The sequence below is a fragment of the Nicotiana tabacum genome, chromosome 10, assembly GCF_000715075.1.
Source record: "Nicotiana tabacum cultivar K326 chromosome 10, ASM71507v2, whole genome shotgun sequence".
Lineage (NCBI taxonomy): Eukaryota > Viridiplantae > Streptophyta > Magnoliopsida > Solanales > Solanaceae > Nicotiana > Nicotiana tabacum.
The window spans coordinates 128,853,012-128,868,378 of NC_134089.1; the positions used below are offsets into that span (position 1 = coordinate 128,853,012).

The following is a 15,367-nucleotide window of genomic DNA, read 5'->3' on the forward strand; positions in this document are numbered from 1 at the left end:
AGCATGGATTTGGTGTAGAAGGGTGTCCCCATAATTTTTATTACACCGGGCGCTTCCTTCGGAGTAGAGCCGACATCATAGGGGTCTCAGCCCCTCTCCACATTAACCTCCCGAGCCCAAGGGAGGTCTGCCTCACGAATCTCCCCCTCGGCTGCCACCTGCCTTTTAGAAAGCATCGTTCCATGGGCAATAATAATGTCATCTTCTTCGGGTTCGTCCCTTAGCCGAAAAAGCAAATCGGAATCCAGCACCCCAGAATTGGAGCTTTTCTTGGGTTTACGAGCCACTCTTTTCTTTAGCTTCACCACGGGACTCGGGGAGCCAAAGGCATTTCTTTTCTTCTTCTTCTTTTCCCCCATGGCGACCACGGGTTGTTCCCGTAGTGGAGGGATCAACGGACAAGTACACGTCCTTGTCCCCTTCTAAAGGCCTAAGTTTGGTGGTCCTAGGAAAACCTACAACAATAAAAGGGAAGGAAAGTCAGTATGATGAAAGTTAGAAGGATGGTGTTAACTATTCAGGGAGAGATCTTACCATGAGAATGGGCCTCCCATCGGCCCTTCAAAAGTTTGCATCATGAGCGCTTAGAGTACGACATCTGTGTACAGATGCCCTTGATACATTCCTTTAACTGGGGGACCACATTCGGAACTAGGGCGACAGTTGCACAACCACAATTATGAATGAGAAGAAAGAAATTAAAGGAAAAATTTACAGTTAAGGAGAGACTACACTTACGAGATGCATTCCACTTCTCAGGGAAAGGTGTCGCGCCCCCTTTTTTCCCTTTTTGATGGGGAAGTCCGGGTTTCGACATTCATGGGGGGAGACAACTCGTTTCCTTTTGGGAATTGGGTGTTTGAAGAGTCGTCACCTAACGGATTATGGTGTATTAGGGCACCTAGAGCAATTAACTCATGAACTAGTTTGCATTACCAGAGATTAGGGTAAGAGCTTAGTACCTTTGAGGGGAAGGTGTTAGGCACCCCTCGCAGTCCACAATGGTGGGTCCCGGCTGAACTTAAACTATGTGAATTAGTCATTAAACAATTTCAACACGTATTCTCAAATAAAGGCATGTTTTCACATTCTAAATACATGTATGATTCAAGTAATGAAAACAAGGTTTGAACAATTTGAACATATATAAAGAAAAGCAAATTCATTTAAACAACGAGAGTTGGGGAAAGGGAGGTCCTAGGTTGGTTAGCCTACAGGATCATACCCACACAATGCTCGATAATCACTCCTCGATGAGGGGCTACACATGACATTAGCGCGTAGTCATCATATCCTTACTACCCAATTCCTTCCCCTTAGTTATAGCCTAAAGCGTTCTAGCAATCTGGAAAGATATCCTATGCGTGCACTACTTGTCCCTTCCTTATGGCCCTAGAGGTATTTAGGACCTCTAATTTTGGTAGTTCTAGACCATCCTAAGGTGCTTAAAGGAGAAAATCTAGGCGTCAACCAAAACAATTAGGACTGCATTAAAGAGGGAACAATTAAAGGCTCATATTTTACCTCCACAAATAGAACAAATAAGTGCACGTCTCAAACAAAAGTTTTCAGATAAAAGAGGTCCTAGAACAGCATATATAGGTGAGCAGAGAATATGCAGTATTGAATTAGGACCAAAGTGTCAAAGACCTATTCAACTTGCCTACTGATTTTAGACATGTTTGAATATGAGCAGTCACAGATAACAGAACATAGTTTTACAGTTGCAGGATTTTAAGCGCCCTATAGGCTTGCCTAGGCGTATAATAGTGATATCCTATGAGCATGATATCTATTATTGATTAGGAAGGCAGTAAATCAGTAAGCAGTTTTAAACGGGTAATTTGGATCCTATAGGCATGCTTTCTAGTGATATTGATTAACATGAAAAGAGTAGGTTATTTAATTAAACTGATTCAGAACTTACCAGTATAAGCTTAGAGTTAAACTAATTTTAGGTCTAACTAAACTGGTTTTAGATCCTATAGGCATGATTTCTATTTGAACATAAGGTGAAGCAAGTAGGATTTATTTGATCAAAGCGAAATCCCTATAGACATGATTTCTATTAAAATTGATTTTAATCTTATAGGCATGATCTAAGGAGACGAATTTGGATGCATGTTGTAAGGGAAACTGAACTTCAATTACTTTATACCCTGTAGGCATAATAGCTAATTATAAAACTGATTTAGATCCTATAGGCATGGCTTCTAATTATTAAAAATAAAGCATGCAGAATTTATTTAAACCAAAGTAGATCCTATAGGCATATTATCTAACAAACACATTTGAATCGAAATAGACCCTATAGGCATGTTATCTACCCGACTTTACCCACAATATATAACTACCCTCCCTTTTCACTAGTCACCCCACTGTTTGTTTACAATAATTATTACAGACTAATAAATTGAATAAAAATACATAAATAACATAAATTAATCTATAGGGAGCCCGAGGTAGGCCCAAATGATTTCCAAGCCTCCAGTAGTCTCAAATGCCAAAGTTCCATAGCTAATTTCATGTCTAGGTGTGTCAGAGTTTCCTAAGGACCTCAAGGATCCCGGGCAATGCTCACACCTAGACCTTGCTTAAATAACAACTGATCATTGTATAGTGTGGAAGTGCCAGCCCTGATATACCAGAGTTCAAAGAGATCTCAAGGGTCTCTAAGCAGTACACATACCAGAGGGGCATGACCTAGTATTCTAGGAGTAAGTGAAAGTGCATAATGATTTGAAAGAGTTTAAAAGAAAGGTCTTAAAACTGAAAAGAACTTCTGAAAACCATTAGTGATAAAACAGTTTGAGGAAAGTGTAAAGAAAACAATTTTGCAATCTGAACACAAGTCATAGAACAAACAGTTTTAAGGAGTACTTTGGCAAGCAGCCTTCACATAAGGGAAGATGGATTGAGAACATAGAGATTACACCTTAATGGAGCACACAAACAACAGGATACATAGAGTTTTGATGGGGTTCTATAGAACTAGTAGGTAGAATGCAGGTCATGCAGTAAAGATCACAACAGAAACATGTTGAAGCCATTCTAGGGAGAGTAATTAACTTAGTAGGAGTGAGGCAGAACAGACAAATACTTAGATAGGCATGCTAGGCAAGTATTAACAGGTGAAGGCATGCTAATTACACAAAGGCTGAGTCTAGGCATGCTAGATAAATAGTAGGCAGTCAAACAGGCTTAGTTTCATATGTAGACATGTTAAACAAGATAGCAAACAAGCAAGTAAAATGGAAGCATGCTAATTACATATTTGAATATACGGTATTAAGCATACTGGTAAGCAGTAAACAGAAGCAAGAATGAACTCAGGTCATATGGACTAAAGTAGTAAGTAAACACATAGGTTTTGATTCTTAAAATTAGTTAGAAGCATACCTAGTTAAAGAATGAAAAACACAAGATGTGAGAAAGGTATTGTGCAATTTCCAGCCTTGGCTTGCCGCTGCTAGAACAACAGAGATCACAAGTAGCAAGGAGAGCAAAGAGAGACTTTTTAGAGTGTAAAAGTGGTAGTTTTGAACTATTGTTCGTGTATTGAAGTTAAAATAAGAGGGAGTTTATATAGTAATCAAGAGTTAAACAAAATAAGGTAAGGGATCAATTATGTAGCAATTAGGGAAATTCGCAAAATCAGTCACACACGTAAAATCAGTAAGTCTTCCCCTTAATCAAGGGATAATCAATCAACGGTAAAAGCATGATAGATATTTAAGGAAGGGAATCAAGTAAGGCTTGGGTATAAAAAAGGTAATTAGGGGTGAATGAACATGAGTTCAGTTAAGGAAATAATTGGCAAGAATCAGCAAATAACAAATAAGGCAAGAGAAAATTAATTAAGGCAAGAAGTTGAATCAAACCGAGTAGAGAAGTAAGAATCAAAGGTTTTGTTAAGGAAAAGAGTTTCAATCAAACCAAAATAAGAACTTCAGAATAGTCCAGGGTTTAAGAGATGTCACACCTCCTTTTTTACCTACACCCCGAAGGGTATAAGGGAGTTTTTCCAATTTAAGTGACAATCAAAACGAGATTAATTTATTTAAAATTCAGAGTCGCCACTTGGGATAATTTATGGTGTCCCAAGTCACCGTTTTAAATCCCGAATCGAGGAAAGATTGACTCAGTTTTACAGTCCGCGAACACAAAAGTTCGGGTAAGGAATTCTGTTAACCCGGAAAAAGGTGTTAGGCATTCCCGAGTTTCGTGGTTCTAGCACGGTCGCTCAACTGTTATAATTGGCCTATTATATGATTTTAATACATGTTTTAGCCTATTGTGCAATTTTAAACTTTATAACCACTTTTAATTATTTTTTAAGGAAAAATTGCAACGTCATTTAAAATACGTCTTGAACCACGTCACATAAATGCACTCGCGGCTCTCGACATATTTTATCTAACATTGTTGAGATTTGGATTCGGGTCACATAAATGTGCATCTGAGTTTATGTATCATGACCATGTCACGGGAGCCGTACCCATAGTCACGATATTTATTTATTTTAAATACCGAAAGCAACTAGCAATATAAATTATCTAAAGATTATTTTTGAAAGGAATATGGGAGGGCCTACGGTAACATTAATTTTGATGACATATTAATTCTTATCTAACAATCCAAATTATGTGTACTTTTACAGAAAAGATAAACTATTTAATATCTATGTATTTATTATCACCATTAGAGGGTTTGTCTTGAATTAGATATGCTAAATCACAAAGTCACAATAACGTAATCAATTAGCACAGGAAAAAGCACAAGCAATTTGTAATCAAATAGCCATAGAGTAACTACTAGCATTCTAGACCAGTTTATTTAATAAAAAAACAAAATCTGAATCGAATGATATAAAAACATATGCTTACTAAGTTAATCCAACATAAACAATAAAACAATTCTAAGGATAATTACACTAACAACAGAAAAGTTAAAAATCACTTTAACTTCAAACAAAGTCCAATTTTTTTAATTGTCACTAATTCTCAGAAAATTCTAACCATGTAAAGCAAAACTACATAAACTTAAACAATAGCCTTAGATATGTACCTAATTGCCAGCAATCCAAAGGAAAATTAGAAGAATAATTGAAAGGGACCGTGACCGGATCAGAAACTAACGACGGCGACCTCGAACGGACCTCAAATCAGAAAAATCCTGCTTAAATCCTTAAATAGGCAGCGAGCCTCAAAATAAAGAAACTGATTTTGCAAAGTGGATAATGAGAAGAGTGTTACAAGCAACCACTACTGAAGCCAAACCAGATTGTTTAATCCTTAAAGCTTCTTCTAATGCTATTTCACAAAATAGGTTCATTGACATCTTCACATTTTGGTCTCTACTCCACTCTTGTCAGGTTTAACTCGGATTTTGACGGCGTAATCAACGACACATTTGATCGCTACCATGATCTTCATCGTTGGTTGGAAATTGTTCGGAGAAAATAGAGATTATTTTGAGCTAGACACGGAAGTTGCTATTTGTTTTCTTAATGCGGTTGTTTCATTTTTAGAACTGGGGTGTGTCGTTTTGGAGATTAGAAAGGTGGGGTAATTTCTAAAATGGGTGGCTGCCATTTCTTCTTTTAGTCTAGGTCCAGGTCTTTTGTTTTTGTAAAGAAGATGATATGAGATCTTAGCTGATGGGTCTCCTTCTAAAAAATGGTTGCCCTTTGTTTGTAGGTCTAGGGTCCCTTTTAAGTGTCTTCCTAGGGTTTTAGGGTTATTGGGCTTGGGTCATTATGAGCTAGGTCCAAAAATTAGGCCTAAAAATGGGTTGTTCAAGCCCGAGTTTTATTCTTTCCCCGCGAACGAGACAAAAATACGATCTTATTTATTAATTAATTTTATTTAAGTAAAATAATTATTAAAATAAGACTGACTATTAAAACAAAATATTTTTGGTATTTTTGAAGATTAAAAATGACTACAAAACATTAATGAAACTATTTTTATAGTTTTTGTTTTCTTGTAATAAAATAAAGTAAAAGAGTAAAAATGAGTTGAAATAGCTATATTAGGCCTAAATTAAATATTTACGCGCTAAAATATGAAAAATCTTGGGGAGGGTCAAAAATCACATGTCTACAGCTGCCCCTCTTTGACTGGAAACGCGAAGAGTTTTCGGACAAAGAATGACTAGACAGGTGTTTTGACCCGACCTTTATTTAAGGAGACCAAAACTAAGAGAAAAGGGGAATGTGGCCGAGCTCTGGTATCTGAGCTGCCTACATATCCTTAGCTATAAAGGAATCAGGCCACGTGTAGTTCAGAGATGAATAAGGTAATGGAGTATGTCGAGGTGGAGAGTCGATTGAGGTGCCGTCAAGGTTCCAGTCCGCGGTCCCGTTATTACATCAAAATCAAAAAATGAAAAAGACTAACCAAGCCTGTCAACTATGAGTTACAAGATTCCTATCTATAAGTCTTCTGAAGCTTGATCTGGAGTCTTGAATGGTTCTTCATGCATACTTTAGATTTGAACCTCGGCACTTGTTAGCTGCAGGTGCTAGCTCGTTCTTCTTTAGCTTTTTGGATCAAGATCGGACATGCAGTGCTTGTGACCTCAGTCATGTCTTGAGCAATCGCCTCTTGTTTCAGCTTCTGTATTTTGGATTCACTCCCCTTTTTTTCTTTTCTTATTTTTTTTTTTGTTTTTTTAATTCTGGGCTGAGATTACTTCCATTGATCATCTCGTATGTTGACTCGCCTTCTTGCTGCGAGCTTCTGCTACTTCTAACTTGAATTGTTTTCCTTTGAGACTTGAACTGCTTTCCCTTGAAACTCAAATTGTTTTCCCTTGTTCTCTAGGTGGGCGCCTGATTGCTGAAACTTGAACTGTCTTCCCTTGAAACTTACACTGTTTTTCCTCGAAACTTGAACTATTTTCTCTTGTTCTCCAGGTGGGCGCCTGATTCTACAACAAAACAGACAAAACAAAAGAAATTTTTCTGCCCCAGTTTACACTAGGAAGATTTGTGAGTTGTTAGCAAAACTATAAATCACCTACACTGCTGATGGAGGATGCAATGACTTGACTAGGACATGCGTCTCCTATGCGTGATTGAACTTGCCGAAACTATAAACTAAGCTTGACTAAAGTAAAGACTGACCCTATTCTCCAGGCGGGACCCCTGATTTCAAAAAAAACTAAAAATTGACCTTTTTTTTTCAAATCCAGACTTCCCTTCTTCTTCTTTTTCGAATTCAGACTTCCCTTTTTTAATTATTATCCTAGGAGAAAATTCATCGGACTAGGTTTTTTATCTTAGGAGAAAAAATCATCAGACTAAGATTTCGATCCTAGGAGAAAAGTTCATCAGACTAGGTCTCTTTGTTACTTCTTTTTTGGTATCTTAGGAGAAAGGTTCATCCGACTAAGATATTGATCCTAGGAGAAAATTCTTCAGACTAGGTCCTCTATCTCAGGATAAAAATTCATCAGACTAAGATTGTGATCCTAGGAGAAAGTTCATCAGACTAGGTTTTCTATCTTAGGAGAAAAATTCATCAGACTAAGATTTCGATCCTAGGAGAAAGTTCATCAAAATAGGTTCCCTTTTTTTGTTATCTTAGGAGAAAGATTCATCAGACTAAGATTGTGATCCTAGGAGAAAGTTCATCAGACTTGGTTTTCTATCTTAGGAGAAAAATTCATCAGACTAAGATTTATTGGGAGAAGATCCATCAGACTAGGACTTTTTATCCTAGGAGGAAAAAATATGAAGATCAATGGCGAGATTTTATGCACAATAGCAAGACAAATAAAGGCAAAGATTTGAGAAACTTCCCTTTGTCGGCTCTTCTCTTCTTTTCTTTTCTTCTTTTTTTCGTTTTTTTTGTTTTTTTTGTTTTTTTAACCACTTTCCTTGCACTGCTTTATCCTGTTTCACATAAAGAAAAATTTGTCAGTTTTGAAAATGATGGTCAGTTTGTGTCCTTGATGTCTTGGGCAGCTTGACTTTTGCTCGATCAGCTTGAGTCGGTTTCAAGAGACCTTTGTTCTACATCAACCTTGATTGTTTCATACCCAGTACCATTTGTATTTGCAGCTCAAACAGTCTTATCCCAACTGGAGATCTTTGCTTAGGTGACCTTTTCTGATATCTTGAATGACTTCCTGCTTTTGAACAATTTGTCTGTTAGAGAGAATCACCAGTTATCTTTGCTTGCGCCAAGTAGGCTGACAAGAGTCTTTAGGGGGAGCCTTTGCATGAATCCTCAAGGTATATTGACAGTAACAACTTAGTGCTGGCCAAATTTTCTTTATGCAATTGAAAAGCTGGTAGCAGATTTTGAAATCTTTTCTTGCTTGTTTTGACAAGGACAGACTCGGAGTGAAGGACACAATTATGCAAAGAAACAAGTATTAACAATAAATGCCCCTGTCGGAAGGACAGAAGGAAGAGTTCTTTTTTTTCTTTTTCAATAACTAGCCTTAATGATCATGACATGCATTTTGGACTTAACGACCGATCTACCAAACTGATCCAATCTTCCCTTTTACCACTCTTATGACCTTTGAAGTCGGGCTTGTTTATGCCAATTCTTCGCATTAGCTTCGCTTCTCACTTTCGACAAGTAGTGCCCGAGGGGTTTTCACCAACAAGTCTCTCTCATTTATTCATCTCTGCTTACCGTCACTTTACAGTGCCCGTAAAGGTTTTCACTAGTAAGACTCTCTTATTTTTCTTTTTCTTTTTCTTTTTCTCACTTTTTGTGAGTAACTTGACAGTGTTATATGTCGTGTGACAACCGTTGCTCATTGCATGCTTCTTTTGGCATTCTTGAAAGATTATCGGGAGAAGGTTTTTGGATAGGGTTGGATGAAAGGCCGACGTGAGGCTCAAAACAGACTAAAGATGACGGAGTTTTATACTTACAACTTTTGGAATTGACTCTTTTAAAAATGAAATAAAATCTTTGCCCCAGTTTCAGCTATTTGGGGGATTATTTTTTGAATTTTTTTTCTTTTAAATTCTTATTTGGTTGGACCGAACCGTGAGGCTGCCTACGTATCCTTTTTTTAAGGAATCAGGTCGAACGTAGTTCAAACATCTAACCTAAACTATTTTTCATCTTTCTTTCTGTTTCTATTTTTTCTTTTTCTCATTTTTTCTTTTTTTTTTTCCTTTTTTTTTCTTTTTTTTAGTTGCCCCAGTTTCTATTTTTGAGGGAATGGACCTTCGACAGTTCTTTTCTTCTTTTTTTTTTTTCACTTGAACTTTCAAAGAGCTACCCCAATTTGTACTCTTGGGGCATGGACTTTTCTTTTCTTTTTTCATTTTTTTTTCATTTTTTTTACTCTTGACTCTAAGCTTGATTCCAAAATGGGGTGGTCAAAGAAAATAACACAGGCTCAAAGGGGTGACAAAGGGTATAAAGTGTTTTGGGTAGCAAAAAAAGGGCTTCCTAACCTCGAGAACGCCAATTATAGTATCCTGTCGTGATCACATCATTGATGAACATGCCCGTCTTCTTGGTGTTTCGTGGTCACAAGACACTTTCCGTCTCTTAATGTCAAACTTTCCAACAAACTTCAATTGATTAAACATCCTCAAGCCCAATCTTCACAATAATTTGAAGGTGAATTTTACTCGACCTTAATTCCAAAGTATTTCAACTCTATATTCATCCTCAAAAGTGCTTTTTTCAGTTATCCAATTCCAGATTAAATCGGTTCCTAAGATCTGGCCAAAATTTCTGCATGTCATTAGAACTAGCGACAAAAGAACTAGGAACAGAATGACACTAAAGGACAAACTGTATTTTATTGAGTAAAGGATGAAAGGGTTTTACAACTAAACAAGCAACCCAAAATACGAGTTACAACCCTAAAATAACCCGAATAATGAAAATAGCAACAGAATAGACAGACAAGACTCAGACAAACAGAATGGAGGGATAGAAGGGTTTGACTCAATAAAACAAATAAAATCTGGATCACAACCCTGAAATAACCCAGATAATAGAAAAACATCAAAACAAGTTACCAAGATTCCATCCTAGTGAGGAGGGAATGATTTTTCAATCGCTAGGCTTGACATTTCGCCACAAATTTGGTCATCAGAATCAGCAGAGCCTTCTCCAATTTCAACATCATTAACTTCAGTTAGCAAGTTCCCAAGAGGATTCTCATACTCCCTGTCACCACGCAACATCCCCACAAAGTGTGCATCATCATGTGCAGGTAAAGGATTCTGCACGATATTCTGGGTGTCACTGTCTTGGATCACAATCAGGTTTTCCTGGATCATCCTTTCTATTTCTCTTTTCAAATCCCGACAGCTTTCAACATTGTACCCCTAGGCATTGGAATAGTTTTCACACCTTTTAGAAGGGTCAAAACTTCTTGCACGTGGGTCCACATGATTTGGAGGAATAGGTGCAATCATGTCATAATGCTTTAACTTCTCAAATAAGCTTGCATAGGACTCTCCTATTGGTGTAAAATTATCTTTCAACATTTGTTCCCCTTTATACCTCTGGCTTGGATGTGGGTTATAGGGCACCTGAAAATTTTGTGGAGGCTGTTGGAGATTTCGTGGTGCTCGTTCTCACCTTCTGGGTATTTTGGTGGCTGGACAATATACTGAGGTGGAGTGACAGAGTTTGAGGGTTCTGAGGTGGATAATACTGCTCAGGGGGAGTCATGGAAAACTTGAAGAGGCTGCTCATACCTTCAAGATGTTCTCCTGGGACCTCTTCTCGACCCTGATGTCATCATGATTTCTTCAACCTTCTCATTTGTGTCGCTAAAATTATCAGACTCAACCCGGACAGCCTGAGTTGCGGCTTTAAAAACTACTTGATTTATAATTTTGCCTGTCTTAAGACCATTTCTACCATTTTGATTGCTTCCGAGAAGGAATTGCCAACTGCGGACATCATGTTTTGAAAGTAATCTGGCTCTTGCGCTTGAAGGAAGACATTGATTAGCTCGTAGTCATCCATGGGTGACTTAACTCGAGCTGCTTGCTCTCTCCATTTAATGGCATATTCCCTGAAACTTTCACTTGGTTTCTTCTTCAGGTTTGAAAGGGAAATGCGGTCTGGGGCAATGTCGATGTTGTATTGGAACTGATTGACAAAGTCCTGTGCCATGTCATTCCAGACGTACTAGCGAGATGTGTCTTGATCCAATAACCATTCGGATGCTACTCCCGTAAGGATTTACCTAAAATAAGCCATCAGCAATTCTTCGTTTCTTCCCGAACATCTCAGTTGATTGCAATACCTTTTCAGGTGGGCTATGGGGTCTCCATGTCCATCATACTTTTCAAATTTGGGAGTCTTGAAACCAGGCGGCAAGTGGACATCGAGGAAAATGCATAGATCTTTGAAAGTAACACTCTTTTGACCTGCCAACTCTTGCATGTTTTTCAACCGTTGTTCTAAGCTTTTCACTCTTTGAGTCATTTCTTCCTGTACCATCTTTCGGGCAGGCTTTTCAATGTTTGCAGGAAGATCAAACGAGTACGAGTGGTACTCAGGAGAGTGGTACTACTCTTGTTGTGTAGCAAATTGTGACTCATGACGAGGCTGTCTTTGACCACTGGCCCATGCTTGACACATTTCGGTCATTTGCTGTTTCAGTATTCTATTTTCCCCAAACACAGTACACTCTTGTTGAACCCTCTGACCCTGAGTCTCTTGAGCACTTGTAACAGCTTCGATGTCAGTTATCATTTTTCCTTGGATCTTGTGTTTCCAGCTTACCACAAACCGACCACCTCAACTTTCTTCACAATTCAAAACAAAACATGTTAGAATGGACTCAGTCGGTCCTTATTATTATCAACATTTTTTCATTTTTTTTTCATTTCTTTTTAATGGTGATCGAACCTGATGTGGGTTGCCTACGTATCATGTGAAAACTGAATCAGATCTTGCGTAGTTCGGGAAGATCATGAATAAAGTAAATAAACTAAAAAAAAATTTGAATTTTTTATTTTATTTTTTCGAAAGAAAGACTTATAAAGAAGAAAGGGAATATTTTTGGATTTTGATTTTTCTTCAGTATTTTTGCAAAGAAAGATTTCTAAAGAAGAAAGATTTTTTTTGAATTTTTTTTCTGGAATTTCGAAAGAAAAACTTCTAATGAAGAAAGGAAATATTTTTGGACTTTTACTTTTATTTATGAAAGGAATGCTTCTAAAAAAAGAAAATATTTTTGAATTTTGAATTTTCTTTTCAATTTTGAAAGAAGAATGAAAATATTTTTGGATTTTTGGAAGAAATTAAAAGAAAATATTTTTGTATATTGTTTTGTTTTAAAACAATTAGGGTCTAAAAGAAAGGCTTTCTAAAGAAGCAAGTAATGGAAAATATTTTTGAATTTTTTAAAAATTGGGGTCTAAAAAAAAAGACTTTTCTAGAGAGGAAGTAAAGGAAAATATTTTTGGATTTTTTGAAAATAATGGGCTGGAACCGATGAGGTTTGCCTACGTATCTCACATCCGGTGAGAATCAGACCCGCGTAGTTCGCCCAGTTTTGATGGAACAAAAGAAAATATGACTTATTTTGAAATAACTTTTTTTTTTCGAAATTCAACAGAATTTCAGGGTAATTCAAATACCTACCTCTCACTCTCTTTTCTTTTCTCTTTTTTTTTTCGATTTTTTTTCATTTTCTTTCCTTATTCTAGAAGCCAGTCAGCATGCAAGCCAAAATAGACAGATCCGCAAGTAGCACGTAAGATGTATCAGGATGGTCTTTTAATTTAGGTGCACCTGTCCTAGACGGACCCAACCCCTGTGTTGAGTCTCCAAAGTCAAATGCACATGATGCAGATAAGCGTTCTTACTAGGGATCCAGCATGAGGCTGAGTTATTCTAGGTTTAAAACCTGGGTGTATTGTTCTAGACCTGGCTTATCCGAGCGGACAACTCGAGCCAAGGGGGGGTTGCGTACCGGTAACCAAAAGATTATCCGGCTTTGCAACTTGTCCGAACCTCGTTCTATTTGGGATATGACACTAACAGAAAGAAGTCACGACCAGCGTGCACTCCTCAGGAGGGAGAAGAGTGGGGTTTCATAGCAGTTTATATACAGTTCAGATAATATCAAAGCTGTAAAAAGCAACATTTAGCACATTAGGCTCAAACATGTAATAAAATCAAATAAATATAGCGAAATATACCAATTATTCTAAGCTCGAATTCTTGAACCCTGAACCAGAGATTCTGGGTTCGATCCCCAGCAGAGTCGCCAGAGGTGTCACACCTCCTTTTTTACCTACACCCCGGAAGGGTATAAGGGAGTTTTTCCAATTTAAGTGACAATCGAAACAGGATTAATTTATTTAAAATTCAGAGTCGCCACTTGGGATAATTTATGGTGTCCCAAGTCACCGGTTTTAAATCCCGAATCGAGGAAAGATTGACTATGTTTTACAGTCCGCGAACACAGAAGTCCGGGTAAGGAATTCGGTTAACCCGGGAGAAGGTGTTAGGCATTCCCGAGTTCTGTGGTTCTAGCACGGTCGCTCAACTGTTATAATTGGCCTATTATATGATTTTAATACATGTTTTAGCCTATTGTGCAATTTTAAACTTTATAACCGCTTTTAATTATTTTTTAAGGAAAAATTGCAATGTCATTTAAAATACGTCTTGAACCACGTCACATAAATGCACCCGCGGCTCTCGAAATATTTTATCTAACATTATTGAGATTTGGATTCGGGTCACATAAATGCGCACCCAAATTTATGTATCATGACCATGTCACGGGAGCCGTACCCATAGTCACGATATTTATTTATTTTAAATGCCGAAAGCAACTAGCAATATGAATTATCTAAAGACTATTTGTGAAAGGAATATGGGAGGGCCTACGGTAACATTAATTTTGATGGCATATTAATTCTTGTCTAACAATCCAAATTATGTGTACTTTTATAGAAAAGATAAACTATTTAATATCTATGTATTTATTATCACCACTAGAGGGTTTGTCTTGAATTAGATATGCTAAATCACAAAGTCACAATAACGTAAATCAATTAGCACAGGAAAAAGCACAAGCAATTTGCAATCAAATAGCCATAGAGTAACGACTAGCATTCTAGACCAGTTTATTTAATAAAAAAACAAAATCTGAATCGAATGATAACAAAACATAAGCTTACTAAGTTATTCCAACATAAACAATAAAACAACTCTAAGGATAATTACACTAACAACAGAAAAGTTAAAAATCACTTTAACTTCAAACAAAGCCCATTTTTATTAACTGTCACTAATTCTCAGAAAATTCCAATCATGTAAAGCAAAACCAAATAAAATTAGACAATAGCCTTAAATACGTACCTAATTGCCAGCAATCCAAAGGAAATTAGAAGAATAACTGAACGGGATCGTGACCGGATCAGAAACTAACGTCGTCGACCTCGAACGGACCTCAAATCAGAAAAATGCTGCTTAAATCCTTAAATAGGCAGCGAGCCTCAAAACAAAGAAACTGATTTTGCAAAGTGGATAATGAGAAGAGTGTTACAGGCAACCACTACTAAAGCCAAACCAGATTGTTTAATCCTTAAAGCTTCTTCTAATGCTATTTCACAAAATAGGTTCATTGACATCTTCACATTTTGGTCTCTACTCCACTCTTGTCAGGCTTAACTCGAATTTTGACGGCGTAATCAATGACATGTTTGATCGCTACCATGATCTTCATCATTGGTCGGAAATTGTTCGGAGAAAATGGAGATTATTTTGAGCTAGACACAGAAGTTGCTATTTGTTTTCTTAATGCGGTTGTTTCATTTTTGGAATTGGGGTGTGCCGTTTTGGAGATTTAGAAAGGTGAGGTAATTTCTAAAATGGGTGGCTGCCGTTTCTTCTTTTAGTCTAGGTCCAGGTCTTTTGTTTTTGTGAATAAGATGATATGAGATCTTAGCTGATGGGTCTCCTTCTAAAAAATGGTTGCCCTTTGTTTGTAGGTCTAGGGTCCATTTTAAGTGTCTTCCTAGAGTTTTAGGGGTATTGGGCTTGGGTCATTATGGGTTAGGTCCAAAAATTAGGCCTAAAAATGGGTTGTTCAAGCCCGAGTTTTATTCTTTCCCCGCGAACGAGACTAAAATACGATCTCATTTATTAATTAATCCTATTTAAGTAAAATAATTATTAAAATAAGAATGGCTATTAAAACAAAACTATTTTTGGTATTTTTCAAGATTATAAATGACTACAAAACATTAATGAAACTATTTTTATAGTTTTTGTTTTCTTATAATAAAATAAAGTAAAAGAGTAAAAATGAGTTGAAATAGCTATATTAGGCCTAAATTAAATATTTATGCGCTAAAATATGAAAAATCTTGGGGAGGGTCAAAAATCACATGTCT

At 37.0% G+C, this 15,367-nt stretch overlaps 1 long non-coding RNA gene across 1 annotated transcript; it reads right to left on the minus strand.

Moving 5' to 3' along the window:
• Window positions 1-9,762: 9,762 nt before the first annotated feature.
• LOC142164760 (uncharacterized) lies at window positions 9,763-14,947 on the minus strand. The gene is made up of 2 exons (XR_012695723.1): window positions 14,331-14,947; window positions 9,763-11,758 (listed from the first exon to the last, which is right to left on the minus strand). It is a non-coding gene; the product is annotated as an uncharacterized LOC142164760 (long non-coding RNA).
• Window positions 14,948-15,367: the final 420 nt, after the last annotated feature.